This window comes from Schistocerca serialis, chromosome 1 (assembly GCF_023864345.2).
Source record: "Schistocerca serialis cubense isolate TAMUIC-IGC-003099 chromosome 1, iqSchSeri2.2, whole genome shotgun sequence".
NCBI classification, from domain to species: domain Eukaryota; kingdom Metazoa; phylum Arthropoda; class Insecta; order Orthoptera; family Acrididae; genus Schistocerca; species Schistocerca serialis.
In genome coordinates this window covers 741,689,399-741,706,279 of record NC_064638.1, presented here as the reverse complement: position 1 = coordinate 741,706,279, position 16,881 = coordinate 741,689,399, and the positions used below count along the sequence as shown (strand labels likewise).

The window sequence follows — 16,881 nt, the reverse complement described above, 5'->3', positions numbered from 1 at the left end:
GTATCGTTATCTATTAAATCACAATTTACAGGGGCGTAAAAGAAATACAAATACAATACAAAGTCTCTGGAAATCAATCAAGAATGAAATAATTTCTTCTATACGGTTTCTATTATCGCTGAATTGTTGGTGACAGACTATATGAGAAACGCACAAATGCTCATAAAAATTGTCATCCGGATTTTGCGTGTTATTAGACTATGTAAAGCATCATTTAGATTCCCAGTCACAAAAAAAACAGTAAAAAAGACGCGATCGTTGTTCAAGAGAGAAGACATATCACAAATATTAGAGATTTAGTTTGTTGCCCACAAAAAGTACATACTACTCCTCTTTGTCGTGTGATATAGTGCAGTGACGGCGCGTTAATTCTGGAACTGTCTGCCGAACACAAAGACCCCTACTGGGGGCTCCTTACTTCTCCGACGCCAGTCTTCGCCGATGTCAGCGTAGCCGTTTATTACGGCAGTATTTCATACCTTACAGTGTTTTACGTTCGTCTTTGCAAATGTAAATTCTTGAGACGTGTTATGAGTGATTTCATCAAACGAAAAGCTTACTTCATATTGCAAGTCACTATTTTCCAGCAGTTTATGTCAAGGTTTGTGAGTTTATAGCCAATTTTTATTAAAACTAAAAATAGTTTGATGGCTCTACGGCTACTAGATATTTATACAAGGAGAATAAACTCGTATGGATACAAAGACTGGATAGTGAGGTGGCTGCAGATGTTTGAGACACTTTGCGGCATTCATCTCAAATGCTTTAAAGAATTTTTCATGCAAGATTGTGTCTGAGTCACACTGAATTTACGACTACAGAAAGTTTTAACCCTTTGGGCCTCAGACACCACAATAACGTTGGGGACTTAAATAACGTCTACATAATGAGACACATTTAAAAATTCGTATACACAGAATTTCACGTAAGGCCGGATAACGTCGCAGTATGATAAACAGAAGGTACACAGCGACACTCCTGTGTCACTAATACACGTGCCATTTACGTACCAAATGCTAAGAAAAGTATATAGATAACTTGCCATTAGTAAAGCATTAACGATCCGCTACATTCCGTAAATGAGTCATACATTTTGTTTCAGTCTTGTTATGTAATACCTGACAGGCTGTGCACATTTCTTGAATTAGAATTCTGACATTTGCTTCTCGACTTAGTTATTGAATCTGAGCAGTCACTGTTGTTACAGACATAGAACTCAGATTTTTTATCAAAAACTCTGTAGTTCCGTGACACTACTGACAGCAATGCTACTACTGATAATAACACATTATTGATAACAGTAGTACATAAGCAATAAAATATCACAGGAATTTGTTGTGGCTGAACTAATTGTCAATTATTTCTATCAGACGATTGTTTCTAGCACATTTGTTTCCTGTTATGGCTTGTAACAAAGATTTCTAGTTGTAATAAAATTAATCACACGACAAAATATTTATTTAGATAAAACAAACACGATATACTAGAGAGCGTAGCCGATAAAATTAATCTACTTGACAGCGATCCCGACGGAAACATGACGCAGAAGGACTGTTAATATATTTGTTCTCAAATAACATCTTTTATTGGTATGTCAGAAAACTACAACGTAATGTAAAATATAATACGAAAAACGCAGTATTGCATCCGGCTGGAGAAAGACGCTTTGACACTTTTCAGAACACTACTTGCTACCCTCAGCTGTAATCCCGTTACATTCTAAGGCCACGAATGCAGAGTGTATCAGTGAACTACCTTCAAAATTTTTGTTTCTGCAGAAAAGCCTAAATTGTCACAAATTAGAGGCAGAAATGCTTGAATTCTGTATCAGGTCACCTTATCATAAGTGGGTGGTCATTCTGGAATGTTTTTATTGCGGAATAGTGAGACACGTTAGACTGCATCTCGCGTGTTATCCATATTCTGTGGCAACCAGTAGCAACCAGTAAATAAGGTAAGATACCTTAATAGCCTTAGTTTGGGTCCAGCAGATTTATTCAAGAGTCATGTCTATTCGATACTGCAGCGTTGATCTTGTGGGGGAATGCTGTTGGTATTAGAGGCTTCGGCACAGTATGGGAAACCTGAGCACACTGCAGGACAGTGGGTACTACGGTATCGATAAACTGGGAAATTAGTCGGAGTATGACAGCTTGATATTGGAGCAATTCAGCATCGGTTCAGAATAGCGAAATGGTGAAATGTGACGCCAGAGTTCCGGTTTACATGTGGTACTATTGAAGTACTCTAGACTTACTGCATTTGAGTGTCAATGGACACTGTTTGCTTTTGGTAAATCAGGCTACAGATCAAATTTGCATCCATGAAGAAGAGGGTTCGTGCTTTAGGTCGATCCCAAATAATCCACGAGACACCTTCCAGTGGCCAGGCGTATGTAGCAGCGTGAAACTAGGTCTCTATCTGCAGACTTGGAATGCTTCTCTGGATAGAAGGTGGGCCTCACGCTGCGCAGTATACTCATATTATGAGTAACATTACCAACCCATCAGTGCGACATCCTGAGACCGTAAACTGTATGTAGCAGGACAAGATCATATTGTATGGGTCATCAACGGTGCTGAGGGCATCTGCAGGGCGAAACAAAACTTCTCGAATACTCTACCTCTGCACCGGACCACATCGTACCGAAAACGTTCGGGAGGAAATGAAACGGACATTGTGAGAAAAATGACCTGGCCCTGAGAAAAGAACCTCAGATGATCACTGGAAAGTCAGTCTAACTGTCTGAGAAGGTGTGACAGCAAATGAGAAATTTACTGCACGCCTTAAAGGTTTTCTCGCTCAACATGGGCTGGTCACCGAAGTCTAATACCTTCTGACTTGAAATTAAGCGGTGAGAATCCACGTATTCTAATCTTTTCATGGCCCAAAACATGTCAGTGGGAACTATAATCTGTTCGTTGTGTTAATTTTGTATTCTCGAAAGATTCTTAAGACATCGGATTCCCATTCTGCTGGATAGTGGTCCAATTGCCCTGTCTGTCTATTTATGTTTGGATTTTCTGTGTTTTCTTTAAACAATAAAGTTTCTTTAAATCATAAAAGTCGAACACAGATTTAATACTTTTACGTAAAACACTGGGTAGTGCCACTACAATAGGGCAAGCTGGCGATAATGGGGTACGTATTGATTGGCTGTTTCATTTTAATGGCATATAAAACAGTGGGCTGTCATTGGGGGAGAGCGGAGGGCTGGGAGAGATACGGGGCGGTAATGGAGAGGGGACAGGAATGAATGTGTCATGTGCTCAAGGTAAGACAATCATGTTCTTTGACCTGCCTCTATGTGTGGGTAACTCGTGAGGGATGGTTCAAGTTCATTGATTACACAGTGTGTCAAGGTCAATGACCGCCTTCAACGTCAAATTGTATCCAGAAAATACTTTTCCTTCCTACTGGTTTGGAACAGTATAAATCATATTGCTTTCGATACTGCTTGCTGTTGTTCAGTTAAGGATATCGTCCATACCCAACCTCGAACTACAAAGTGGGCAAAATGAAACTGGCCTGGAAAATGTTAACACAGAGGCTGATACGGGACAAACCGTTGTTAATGAACATCACAGAAGATGCCGGATGTAGCCATCGTTGACGTAGATGCTGCGCTGTGTTCCATTTACTAAACTGTGAGACATGCGCAGCAGTTCAGCCTGAAAGATAGTTGGAATAGCATTTTTAACTTTGTGTTGCAGCTTTTGATACGCCCGGACGGAATAAAACTTGTAATACGAAAAAAGTACTCGCATACCGATGCTGTGAACACTACCACGTGCTTGGACTGCTCAGATGGTAAGAACACGACGCGTTGAAGTCAATATACCGACGCACAATCACAGAAACAGTGTCAAGCATTTGCGCATTTAATGAACTATTTTTATTATTGTTACCAATTTCTTGCAACCGTTGCTGTATCTCGGTGGTATACTGATCGCAGAGCTTCAGTGCGATGCAGTCCACGTCGACATAAAATGACAGTGATCAGCATCACAGAGCGTCGATGAACTCTTTAGTTTCAGCAAATACAAGAAATTGCAAGAGCTGATTTGATGCTCGATTGCGTTCCGTGCTGCCTGTGGCTTGGAACACTCTTTGGAGAGCGTGGGTGAGAAGGCTGATGAAGCTTCTTGAATCAACAGATATCAAGTAACCTCGAACAGCGTTAATTGATTTCTCACCGCTGCCAAAGTAAACTAGCAGACGACGCTATTCGATACGTCTACATCTAAGAGATCGGGAATGATACCCCAAGATCTCTGAAATATTAATTGTAATTGATTTTTGAATCATCTTGTTTACTGCGATGTTAGACCCATTAAACATAGTGCTGTCTGTTGTCTTAAGTTAGGAACGGTTGAAAGGAGTCTTTTACATTGGATTTCACGCAGCCATATTACTCCCATTAGTCGTGTTGCCAATCTTTCTTACAGGGCACCTGTATTGGTTCAAATGGCTCTGAGCACTATGGGACTTAACATCTATGGTCATCAGTCCCCTAGAACTTAGAACTACTTAAACCTAACTAACCTAAGGACATCACACACATCCATGCCCGAGGCAGGATTCGAACCTGCGAGCGTAACGGTCACGCGGTTCCAGACTGAAGCGCCTAGAGCCGCACGGCCACACCGGCTGGCGCTGCACCTGTATTGTTTTCGTACTCTAATGAGATACTAAGTAACAGAGTTTCCTTTCTCGAAATTATCGTTTCTCTCCTACTTACAGGCCTCCGAAAATATTAACGAAGGTCTGTATTAATTTCCATAGGCAAGTCAGAGGGCACAATGAGACCTATCCCAGGGCCAGTTCTGGCTCTCTGCGGTCTGTATAAATGGCTGTATAAAAGAGTGGTTATTTGCACGTCAGAATATTCGAGAATCCTAGAATAATTCAAACTCTTCTACGATATCATCAACGATGCTTATGTTTTTGAGCACGATCTAGATAAAATGTTTTGCATTATGTTTCAGAAAACATGTCTTACCTTTCAGACGACTGGCTATGTTACTCAATGCTTAAACGCTATGCTGCGACTGAAACACGCATACGTTCTGTAACATAATACTACCGCATTCTTCGGGAACCGGTCTAACGATTTGTGTGGCAAACCCGAAAAGTCGCCGCGCGTCGGATGTGAACTCAACAACAGCGAGTACGGGAGATCGACAGAAAAATGGTTGGGGGCTCTGTTTCAGCACTGTTCTGCAAAGGTTCGCATCCGCCATCGTTTCAGGTCAGCGACAAAATGCAGCTGCGTCCAAGGAAAAGGTGCAATTTCCCGAGAACAGCATGGCGACCAAAAGCGTGTAATTTATGCACCGATTGCTAAAGACATAGAATTTCTCACTGTGGTTGTCCACGTTTTGCTCTATCACGTTATGCTATATCTGCGGTTTAGCGGAATAGTAGACAACTAGTTCTAAAAGTTCATGAGAATTCTGCTGTGAATGAAGTATCCAGCATGTGTGGGAGGTCGGGTTCGGTCCAAGTGACCCCTCCTTGCTGCCCCTTGCGGACGCCTGTGGTTAAAATTATTTTTATGTGTTTTCATTGATTTGTGGATACAGCGAAGCTTTTGCAACAGGAACATCCGACGGCCCCTATTGTGCGTCCTCAACCCCACCCCCATCCACAACCAAAAACCCGTTTCTAGAAGCATTTATATTTTCCAGTAAATCAGTTTCCGAATTTGGCAGATACCTTTCGATGAATAAATTAGCATGGGAACGAAGAATCTCGAAAATGGGAAGAAATTCTAGAATCAACGAGTTACGTGTAGCACAGGACCTTGACCGGGTGAGGAAAGTACGTAGGAAGATATAAAGCGAGGCCCTAAAGGCAGTACTGATGCCAGAGCTTAAAAACGATTTACGGAAAAGTAGAAGTACCAGGTGGTTATAATTAAAGTGCAGCTACTGACGGAGGTCCAATATGGGCTGTTATTATCGTAAGGCAGCAGAACTTGATAGTTATGCTAATGCAGAGTCGATTTAGGCTGGAAGACAAATTAGTTCCAATTATGTCCACCAAGTCCAAATTTGGCGCAGTACACGGTTTGTATGACGGTATGACATTCACGCTGTCATTTGTCAAGCCATAACGTGACTGAACACTATGGGTATCGAGAAGAGAGATTGTGCGCTGTCAGTGAATCTGTTTTATGTGAATTGCAGCAGTTACAGTGCTGCGCTGATGAAGTATCGCCGACTGGAGAAGCCCGATGTGGTTTAAAGCAGAAGGTAACGAAGTTCGAAAACACAGGTGCTCTTGCTGTAGCACCTGGAAGAGGAATGCTTTCTTTCCCGGTCGAAATTACTGATAAAGTTTCAGCTGCTGTAACTGACCACGCAGCACGTGCCCCGGGGAGTGTTAGTGCCCGTGCACTGCCACGAGGGTTGTTCGTCACATGGCCAAGAGTACAGAAAGTTTTGCCATCTATTTGACACTGGTGCCCGTACAAGACCCAGATGGTGCAGCAACTGAAATCACATGATAAGCAGCAACGGACCAAATTACCTCTTCGCTTTAGGGCACTGATTGGTTATCGTGAGGCCGGGCAATAGTCGATGGAGTGACGAGTCACATTTTACACTACAGGCTGCAGTGAATACAAAAAGTGCCGAATTCGGGGTTCTGTCAATCTGCGTATTGTGCACGAAAGGCCATTGCGCTCGCTGGCTGTGACTGTGTAGTGTGGGTTCACAATCAACTTTATTCTCGGTCCGTTCTTCTTTGCACAGAATATACCCAGAGGGCCTGTCAGGCGTATTGTGACATCTGCACGTTATCGAGGCCTCCTTTTGCAACATGTGATTCCTGCTTTCGAAGAGCGCAACTGTGTGGAAGCTACTGTTTCATGCACGATAGCGCAACACAACACGTTACTCGCCCAATGAAAGATCTGCTTAATGCAGTCTTCCACGAAAGTGTTACTTCCAGAGGTTTTTCAGGTGCACAGCCTACAAGATCTCCTGATCTGAATCCGTGTGTCATTTGGCTCTGGAGATATCTAAAGCAACTGCCTTTACGAGGGACACGTATACAGTAACGCATTGCTCCGATTCCACTGTAACTGTTGATCACGTCGATTTACGAATGCAAAATCCCGACGACATCTCCAGTGCTCACTGCACAAATTGTGTAAGCGGTAGTTAATAATAAAATCAAAATTATACCTTTCCCACTTGTTTGGTCTTACCTGACCACGTCCCGTTCCTAATCCATTACATGTGGAAACATCTCTAAACCTCTTTCTTCCATTCACAGCGCCAGATTTGCACCTGGTGGTCAATATTGGAAATAATTTGTTTCCAGAGTAAACAGGTTCCACATCACTGGACTCGTATTCGAGAGGACGACGGTTCAATCTCGCGTCCGGCCTTCCTGATTTAGGTTTTCCGTGACTTCCCTAAATCGTTCCAGGCAAAAGTCGGGATGGTTCCTTTGAAAGGGCACGGCCGACTTCCTTCCCTGTCCTTCCCTAATCCGATGAGACCGATGACATCGCAGTTTGGCTCTCCCCCCAAACAACTCCCCCTCCTCCCCGGTTCCAGATTAACACATTAGAATATCTACCAAGTTCCACTGCCATATGATAATTATTGCCCACACTGGACCTCTGTCAGTAACTGCACTTTAATTATAACAACCCGGTATACGGACTGGATTGGTACGTAGGTTAGAGCAGACGAGTGGTATTTTTAACATTACATGTTCAGACGAGTGGTCTTTTAGGGCCCAGCCGTGGCGAGAGAAAACCCACCCGCACCTTGCTCCCACAATCCCGATTAATGGCGAAGGCGTCTATAAAGAAAAGAGTGGCTTCTAGCGGAGATATCCTGAACAGGAAAAGGGTAAAAATGTAATCGGTATTAATTGAATCGTCAATAATAGGCGGCAAGGTGGGAGAAAACTTGATATAGCAGCCTGACTGCTCGCAAACATAAAATGTAGAGTAAGGCAAAGCAGAACGGGGAAGGCTCTTCACAGAAAGTCTGTCTTCCCAAAAGTAGGTGGAAACTACAGAAAGATACAGTGTTCCCTCATTTGCACGCTCGTACAACCATGGTATGCACACCAGTGGTCAAAATCACACTGCTTACCGAAGTACAGATGATTATGAGTGCTCACTTTGATGATATATTTTATATTTTTGACGTTATCGAACTTGTGAGAGTAAGTCTGAAATTTTGGGACGCTTGCCTTCCAAAGGCTATATTTTCCTGAACTGCAGTTTCTTGGACGCTATACTAAAGCAAAGCGCCTATGTAACCAAATCATTATTATTATAATAAAATATTTGATACAACTTATAGTAACTAAATAGTTTATTACTCTTTTATTAAAACATTATATAATGATTAACGACGTTATTAAAACCGTATGCTGCACACATGCCTATACACCAAAATGTGCTACTGACTTTGGCGCAATGATAACTTCACTTATCTGAGTACACAGCGGAAGTGAAGTACGTACACACAGGTCAAGGGCAACATGTATACATTCTAGATTATTTTTGGTGTATCCGCGCCGAAGTGATCATATTTTCCAAAATTTGCCACAGTCTGATCCATTCCACAGTGATTTAATCATTTCATTCAAACTCCATGTCCGAACTTCGCTGACGACTAAGGGGATAGCGTATGACCACAGAGCAACTTCTATAATGAGAAACATGAGTATGTAAATGCAGCAGGTGTCATTAAACATTGGTTCAAGCAAATGTTTTGCTTGTAGTTAAATTATGTTTGTGGCTACTGAAAATGTACAGGTTGTGACTGCCTGTTTTACGTTACTGTTTCTTCCACAACTTGAGTTTTCGTTCTCATTATACCCGTTAAGATTTAGACATCGACTCTATACACTCAACTAGAAAGAGAATTCATTCTATAGACATTTTATTTCGATGAACAAATTATCAGAGGACTTAACTTTTACTTCATACATCTCACAAACAAAGCTATAACTTAATCTTTACGGGTTAGCGTACAGATAAATTTTTCTTTGTAATGTTGTATAAATTGTTGGCGACAAATTGCATAAGAGAATTAATGTACTGTCAAGTAAAGGTGATAGTCAGTGAGACACGTAAGCATAATTTTCGTCTTTCCTTTATGTGGCGAGCACTTTCTTGAGTACGTGAAGGGTCAGCTCATAACTCAGCAAATAAAGGTAAATCTGCAAAATCAGTCGTTGACTCCTATGTCCTCGAGGCTAGTAACTGGTCTTACGGGGAAAGTATCTGAATCGTGACTTTACCATATGTGCTTTACGATCTTTCTAAGCAGAAATTTTGATGCTTACCAAGAGCGGAGAGGTTTCTACACTGTTACTATTTCTTGTTAGTACGCCAGGTATCTGTTGTCTTTATACCACAAAACTGGAATATTTATTTCGCAAACGTTGAAAGTACGAGAATCCATGCAAAATAAATTAATAAATTTCGCAAAAAAATCAGCTTTCGTCGTTGACACGACTTTTCACCGTTTAAGAACAATGCATGTGTCACCTTTAACATTAAACTAATGCAGTTTTCTGTTTAAAAAAATTGGAGGGATTTATAAGTGATTAGTTCTCAATATGAAGATGATGAGGCGCTCCTGTGTGAATTATTTGTAATACTTCGCAGAACAACTTGCGTAATTTTTATAAGAGAAATAACCAATTCCGTGCTGATCTATAAAGGCGACGCCAGGAATAGATTCACAACGCAGGTATAAAGAATAGAAATAATTATTTTGGAAGCTTACAACTACATTTTAACGCAAGTAACATGAATATAATGGCCCGTACTGTCACTAGATGAATTCATTGGGTTCGTGTAATGACAAAATATTTCATCCCATAACTTCTGCTCAACATTGGGTGTAACATGCGATACAGAAATTGATGTTCGAGAATGTGGTTTACAAGAGCGTATCACCTCTCTCACAAGTCCACTACAGTACCATGGAATTTCGTTATTTCCATTTGAAAAACTACATCTAGAACTTTTCTCGGTGTTTTTAGACGAATCCTTTCTTCTAACACAAACCAAACGAGCCGCTGCCTTTCACTGTCGCAGATTAAGGTCAGGGCGCCCTCTTTACGAAAAGAGGACAACGCCACCGAGGCCGCTGTATTTCTCTGCAGTCGTGTTTTGAGGGCGTTGACGATGCACAGTACGAGGCTACGTCCGACAGTGGTCCTAGTTTCTCCTTTGGTCCTTCTTGTCATGTTGTTGGACTGACTCTTACATTTCTCTTCACGGAACTGTTACATTACAGCGAGACAAATAGCACTCCACAGCAAGCTTTACTGCAGAAACTTCTTTGTTACAGAAGTATCTTGCTGTACCTTTTGCTCTCTACCTCCACCCCCACCCCCACCCCCCCTCTCTCTCTCTCTCTCTCTCTCTCTTTGCAGTGGCCATTTTTAAATTTTTAATAATCACTGACGAATCTCAGCAGTAGTTGTCATTTTATAAACACGCTCAAGCGGTATATATACTAAAATTGGGGGTTGGGTTGTTTTGGAGGAAAAGACCAAACTGGGAGGTCATCGGTCTCATCGGTTTAGGGAAGGACGGGGAAGGAAGTCGGCCGTGCCCTTTGAAAGGAACCATCCCGGCATTTGCATAGAGCGATTTAGGGAAATCACGGAAAACCTAAATCAGGATGATCGGACGCGGGATTGAACCGTCGTCCTCCCGAATGCGACTCCAGTGTACTAAAATTGGAACGATACAGAGAAAATTAGCATGGCCCCAGCGCAAGGATACACGCAAAATAGTGAAACGTTCCACACTCCTGCAGCAACGTAAAATTTGACAACAAAGTGAAAAAGTTTCTCCTTGACAACTTATATATCGTACAAGAAAAAATGGTTCAAGTGGCTCTGGGCACTATGGGACTTAACATCTGAGGTCATCAGTCCCCTAGAATTGAGAACTACTTAAACCAAAATAACCTAAGGACATCACACACATCCATGCCCAAGGCAGGATTCGAACCTGCGACCGTAGCAGTCGCGCGGTTTCAGACTGTCGTGTCACCGCCAGACACCACACTTGCTAGGTGGTAGCCTTTAAATCGGCCGCGGTCCGGTCGTATACGTCGGACCCGCGTGTCGCCACTGTCAGTGATTGCAGACCGAGCGCCGCCACACGGCAGGTCTACAGAGACTTCCTAGCACTCGCTCCAGTTGTACAGCCGACTTTGCTAGCGATGGTTCACTGACAAATTACGCTCTCAATTGCCGAGACGATAGTTAGCATAGCCTTCAGCTACGTCATTTGCTACGACCTAGTAAGGCGCCATTATCATTTGCTATTTATCTTGTGATGCATGTACCGTCAGACCGATGTTCACCAATTATGGATTAAAGTTAAGTATTCCAACAGCTACGTACTTTATTTACTAGACTCAAATCTTTTAACTGTTCCAGACCTCACGCCAGCCTGCGTGAGCTTAAACGTGTGCCTTTCGGCTTCACCTCCTAGTGGCTTGGCTGTCTTGCCAAGTCACAACACAGACTAAAGCGCCTAGAACCGCTGGGCCACAGCGACCGGCTATCCTACAAGAATTACGTTTATTTTAATATGTAAATGATGGTGGGTAGGGATCACTAATTCACATTTGTTTACTTAAAAATATCATAAATGTTTAGCATGTAGTCATATTTACAAATTAATTTCTGATGTGAATATAAAACGCTTTGTTCCACATCATTATGGTTTATCGTTAAAATTATCCATAGCACACGAAGCTAACGTACGGTGGTTTCTATACTAGTAACACTATTTTTTGTCTACATCGATAGATCTCAGATATGGCTGTAACAGTTTTGTGACATCAGTTTAATTATTTGTACTTCTTCAGAGCCACGTTGGACTGCTTTCATTTATTTGCCGTTCGACGACCTCTTCTCGGTGCAAAGCCTTGCAAATCCATCAGCATGCAGAAACACATCGTGTTTGGCACTCTTGTCAGTAACTTTTCCTCTTGTTTCTCTAATGCAACAATACAGGCTGAAAGTAGTGTTCCAAGTGAATCTAAGTATCTAAGTGAAGGGAGGAACTAAAAAGTGAAAGGTGAGGTCAGTCTACTGCAGACGTGCCAGATGTCGTTCATTGAACGCAAGGTAACTGAAAACAATTACTAGCTAATTGGCTGCTGCAACGCAAGGAAAACAGTTCTGAATTTTGCAAAGACAAGCCTCTGTTTTCGTCAGTCAGTCGATGCCAAGAACAGTGTAATAGTCGCAAATAAAACAGTCACCGATCACCTCTCTTCAAATTCCACGAATATCTTGCAAATTCTATACATCCAGTGAACTCGTAGATCCAAACCACATTATTTCTCCAATCCACTCCATGTGCAGGTTCCCGCCGAGCCTGTCCAACACTCCCCACCCTACCTCACCCTCCACAGCCTCCATATCCCACCCCAAGAAACTTGAACAGGCTCCCTGCTGATCCATAAATCCGCCCTGACATATATATCTAAGCTACCGGCTATATCCCGACCTCCCCCCCCCCCCACCCACACACATACACACACATCCATTCCTTGAATCAGGACTCCTATACTTCTCCAAGCCTCCTTATCCACTGTCGTTTCTTACTGTTCCAAGATTTGTTTCAGTCATTACAGTTGACTGGAAAACCGCAAAATATACTCATTCTAGACGAGTGCGCTTTTTATGGTAAGGGGAAAGGTGATGACAAGTACTCAGAGTCCGAAAGGATTGTGCGGACTGTCAATATTTGTTACGAAACAAGATGGCACTGGTCAAACTCTCAGTTGACAGTCTGTCTTTTTATGCAATGTCCTCTCTCGACATGAAGATGTTCTTCATAAAATTACTTAAAAATGTATTGTTCATATTTCGCTCTGTAGTTTTGCCTCACAAAACCGACAGACAGAGATTCAAACGCAAAGTTCTGATCCTCCGTATCTTGTTTTCCCATTTTCTTCCTTGTATATCCACTTGTACCTCTATCCACTTCTGAAAAATATAAATCGTTACTAAGTTTCATAGTTATTTTCATTCTTTGGTCAGAATCCGTTCGAGGTTAGACAGTCTAACGCGTGGGGAATATATTCCGTTGTTACGGTGAATAAATGACTGTATTCAAAAAGACAAGTCTCGTAATTTCTGCACGACTAAATTGTTAGATTGGAAGAGTACCAATACAGTCACCTAATAGATGTTCGAGTATGTGCTTCCTACTCACGCTATGACCTATAAAATAATGAAAAGACAAGTACTCGCTTATGGTTTTCTTTACACGCAACAGAAAGCATAGACAAGGAGGACAAAATACTGTGTACATACCAGCAACCGATTATTTAGTCAAAAACTCTTTACAATAAATTTCAATCTGAAGAAATATGCAGATACGTATTTGAAGCTTTATAGAATGAGTGAACAGAATTTTATTGAAACACTGCCTCCGTGTCGTTGATGACTCTTCCCGGCATTTGTGAACTTCAACAGAGAATGTAACCTTAAATTCAGAACGATTATGAATCGGCTGTTTAGTCGACTACGTACCCACAACAATAGACGACCATGCACATACGGCTGTTCGTCGACAGCTATAGACTACGAACAAAAAGTTTGTCTACTGTCTTTCCGTATTCCAGTCTCCTGTCGGGCATTGGGTTTTGGTGGCTATTTTTAATGATTTTGCTATCGAGCTACACGACTTTTCATCCGAATAACTATCATGTCAAATGTACATTATGTGATAAAAGATATCGGGACACTTGGTTGAAAATGACTTACAAGTTCGTGGCGCCCTCCATCGGTAATGCTGGAATTCAATATTGTGTAGGCCCACCCTTATCCTTGATGACAGCTTCCACTCTAGCAGGCATACGTTCAATCAGGTTCTGGAAAGTTTGTTGGGAATGGCAGCCCATTCTTCATGGATTGTTGCACTGAAGAGAGGTATCGATGTCGGTCTGTGAGGTCTGGCACGAAGTCGGCGCTCCAAAACAGACCAAAGATGTTCCATAGAATTCAGGTCATAACTTTGTGCAGGCCAGTCGACAATAGGGATGTTATTGTCCTGTGAGCACTCCGCCACAGGCCGTGCATTACGAACAGGTCCTCGATCGTGTTGAAAGATGCAATCGTCATCCCGGAATTGCTCTTCAACAGTGGGAAGCAAGAAGGTGCTGAAAACATCAATGTAGGCCTGTGCGGTGATAGTGCCACGCAAACCAACAAGGGGTGCATGGCCCCTCCATGAAAAACACGAACACACCATAACATTTTACCGTTGGCAATACACACGCTGGCAGATGACGTTCACTGGGCTTTAGCCTTACCAACACCCTGCTATCGGATTGCCACATTGTGTACCGTGATTTGTCACTCCACACAACGTTTTTCCACTGTTCAATCGTCCAATTCTTATGCTCCTTACACCAAGCGAGACGTCGTTTGGCCTTTACCGGCGTAATGTGTGGCTTATGAGCAGCCGCTCAATCATGAAATCCAAGTTTTCTCACCTCACGCCTAACTGTCATAGTATGTATGTATATTGTATGTATGTATTAAATCGGGTATCTAGATACGACGGAGAGGCTTCTTCTCTCGAAACACCGTATAGAGAACCGGCATTTACGTTAGACTGCAGAATGATCCTACTGACATCAGCACACGTCTTCGTTCCGCCGTAGCCCTCAGTGGTTCACAACACCACAGCAGGCCACAGCAGTCCACCCACCCCGCCTTAAAAACCACCCACATGCTGGCCTGCACACGGGACCTCGACACTAATCCGCCAGGCGGATTCGTGCCGGGGACCGGCACGCCTTCCCGCTCGGGAAGCAGCGCGACAGACCGCGCGGCTAGCCGGGCGGGCTCAACTGTCGTAGTACTTGCAGTGGATCCTGATGCAGTTTGGACTTCCTGTGTGATGGTCTGGATAGATGTCTGTCTATTACACATTACGACCCTCTTCAACTGTCGGCGGTCTCTGTCAGTCAACACACGAGGTCGGCCTGTACAAAATGGTTCAAATGGCTCTGAGCACCATGGGACTTAACATCTATTGCCATCAGTCCCCTAGAACTTAGAACTACTTAAACCTAACTAACCTAAGGACAGCACACAACACCCAGTCATCACGAGGCAGAGAAAAACCCTGACCCCCCCGGGAATTGAACCCGGGAACCCGGGCGCGGGAAGCGAGAACGCTACCGCACGACCACGAGCTGCGGACTCGGCCTGTACACTTTTGTGCTGTACGTGTCCCTTCACGTTTACACTTCACTATCACATCGGAAACAGTGGACCTAGGGATGTTTAGGAGTGTGGAAATCTCGCATACAGACATATGACACAAGTGAGACCCAATCACCTGACAACGTTCGAAGTCCGTGAATACCGTGGAGCGCCCCATTCTTCTCTCTCACGATGTCTAATTACTACTGAGGTCGAAACTTCCTGGCAGATTAAAACTGTGTGCCCGACCGAGACTCGAGTTCGAGTGAAAATCTCATTCTGACTACTGAGGTCGTTGATATGTAGTACCTTGCAGTAGGTGGCAGCACAATGCACCTAATACGAAAAATTTATGTTTTTGGGGGTGTCCGTATACTTTTGATCACATAGTGTACCTCCTACAAACTGTTGTCACACAACTTTTTGCCAAATAAGCTGCTGTTCCCTTAAACTGCAACTGTTTACAATATATCACAATGGTGGGCGGGTCGCGGAGACGACGACTTTGATATAAGGCACTTATGGTCTATGACGTTGGGAAACAATCTCAAAATAATACAAATAGCACCTAAACCAAAGCGCATGCGCATCGCGCGCCATCGGCCAACTCTTAGCCATCTGAGTCTTCATTCCTTTTTCCCTCTAAAATCATACTTCAACATTAATAATATATTTTTGTTGTACTTACAAACCATAAAACCGACGCCTGAGAAATTTTATCTAAAAATTGAACGATTTTTAACAGAATAAAATTAACAATTAAATCGTTCCTTTTCTCCGTCGTTCTTACTATAAGACTGCTGTGCCTGTAATGGTTAAGTTTAGACCGATTTGTAAACGTAATAGTTTTTTAGTAACAAATCTTTTTTTTCTTTCATTACCTGAATAGGAACAAAGTATTTCAAAATTCTGACCACCTAAGCCTGTGCCATAAGAGGACGAGAGGATTTTCAGTGTCTCGTGCGGCCCTCAAGCGCTGCAGCTCAGGTGGCTTTTGTAGGCCGATCCGAGGTGTGTTTCCCGGCTTGGTAGATCGCGTGTCCTGCAGATTCCTCGACTTGCGCCATTGGGTGGTGGGGTTTCGGGTTCTGCTGGATAGGTCAGGAGTCCACTACACCCATCAGGCGACTATACGGGTAGCAGGGGTTGTGTGGCGTGGACTGGGCGGTTTTTTAGGTTAGATGGCCTCGGGCAAGTACAGAAAGGGCAACAACCTCAAAGGGTGCGGGGCAAAGTCAGGACATGCGGGGACCATCCAGCAATCGGTATTGTAATTGTAAACTGTCGAAGTTGCGTTCGTAAAGTACCCGAACTTCAAGCGGTGATAGAAAGCACTGAAGCTGAAATCGTTATAAGTACGGAAAGCTGGCTGTGCCAGAGATAAATTCTGACGAAATTTTTACAAAGGCACAGACGGTATTTAGAAAGGATAGACTGCATGCAACCGGTGGTGGCGTGTTTGTCGCTGTTAGTACTAGTTTATCCTGTAGTGAAATAGAAGTGGATAGTTCCTGTGTATTACTGTGGGTGGATGTTATCCTCAACAACCGAGCTAGGTTAATAATTGGCTCCTTTTAACGACGTCCCAACTCAGCAGCATTATTGGCAGAACAACTGAGAGAAAATCTGGAATATATTTCA

At 42.9% G+C, this 16,881-nt stretch overlaps 1 non-coding gene across 1 annotated transcript; it reads left to right on the top strand.

Annotated features, from left to right (window-relative positions):
- The first annotated feature begins 10,708 nt into the window (after positions 1 to 10,708).
- On the top strand, positions 10,709 to 10,810 carry LOC126424557 (U6 spliceosomal RNA). The gene has a single exon (XR_007576193.1). It is a non-coding gene; the product is annotated as a U6 spliceosomal RNA (small nuclear RNA).
- The last annotated feature ends 6,071 nt before the right edge of the window (positions 10,811 to 16,881 follow it).